This window comes from Cataglyphis hispanica, chromosome 10, assembly GCF_021464435.1.
Source record: "Cataglyphis hispanica isolate Lineage 1 chromosome 10, ULB_Chis1_1.0, whole genome shotgun sequence".
In the NCBI taxonomy this organism is placed as follows: Eukaryota; Metazoa; Arthropoda; class Insecta; order Hymenoptera; family Formicidae; genus Cataglyphis; species Cataglyphis hispanica.
The window spans coordinates 7,877,168-7,878,644 of record NC_065963.1 but is presented as its reverse complement, the minus strand read 5'-3'; positions in this window follow the sequence as shown (position 1 = coordinate 7,878,644).

Below are 1,477 nucleotides of genomic sequence, written 5' to 3'. Positions count from 1 at the left end.
GTGTGTGTGTGTATTATATATTTTTTGTAATCTGTTCTCGTATTATAGAATTCATATCTATTATAATAAAAAGTGCATCATATTGATGGGAGCAATTAATTTTGCAGTTACAGCAAAACTACATAGCTATTATTGCATATTTCGTGTGAAAGTAATCACACTTCGCTAACAAGACCGATTATTGGAAAATATTGCAAAAATTTCGAAAAGGTCAAAAAATCTTGCCGAGAATTTATTCTCTGAAACGCGAGATACGTTCTTTTCTACCTCCGACAAATTTACTTGCAGTGAGATAATTATTATAATAGAAATAAAAATTATAATCAGTAACAAAAATTTTATTAATAATAATAAATAAAATGGCTTAATAATAAAAAAATCTGTTTGCTTTTTAGCAACGATATAACAATGTATAATAAAATATACTATCCTAGTAGATTCTATTTCACAGTGAAATTTGATTCCTTTTATCAATGAATCGTATTTATTTTTGTAATCTTCGGTAAAACAATGGTTCATGCTCTAATCTCTATCCGCCAGAAATCTCTCTTATTTATTGTTAGTCATCACTGTACGTCGTATATATCGTCCAGCGATTTTCTTCATCGCGTCTTTATCGGCTTTGATTGCATATTAGACATCGCCAAAGACTTATTACAACTATTATTTTAGCGATGCTTCTCAAGTTAATAAGCTACTTCGATATTTTGGCATCGATACCATTTGATACTCTGCGGGAGCGTTTCTACTTTATTCGCCTGTCTACATGTGATTATTAACATCGACTTTGTAAAAAAGTAGAACCGTCTATATGTATGTACGTCATCTATAGAAAGTGTCACATGGATATACGTCACATGGAGCGAATGTATTCCCTCACACACACACACACACACACGCACGCGCGCGCGCGCGCGCACGCACACAGATCAGAAATATTTTTCTTTTAAAAATATAATATATGTATAGCTACTTTGTATTTCCGATAACTCTTGGATTATTTTGTCCGACTATAAGATAAATGGTGAAGATTAAAAATAAATGTAAATTACAATTTAGATTCTTTCTCTTCCAAGTGAATCGCGCGTATTCGCTCCTTATGACTAGTAGTAACCGTTAAATGCATAGATTTTAAATTCTTCGCGTCAACTCTGTGGAATATGCTAATCGGCTTTACGTATACTCGTATATCGTAACTTAAAAATAAAGAGTATAAAGAGTATCTCAAAACCATTGGCTATCCTTTTAATAATAGATTCTCTGATCAATTTGGACAATTTTTAATTAACCCAATAACACTTTTCAATACAGTTATTACATAGGTGGAGTTTCTATTTTAATAGAATTTTAATTTAAAATTAAATTAGTTACAAAGAGATATATGTATAATGGCAAAAAGTGTAAAAATGATAATGTTTGAAAATGATAATTTTTTGACATTTTCGCTAAGGAAAAATTGTTTTCAAATTGGACAGAG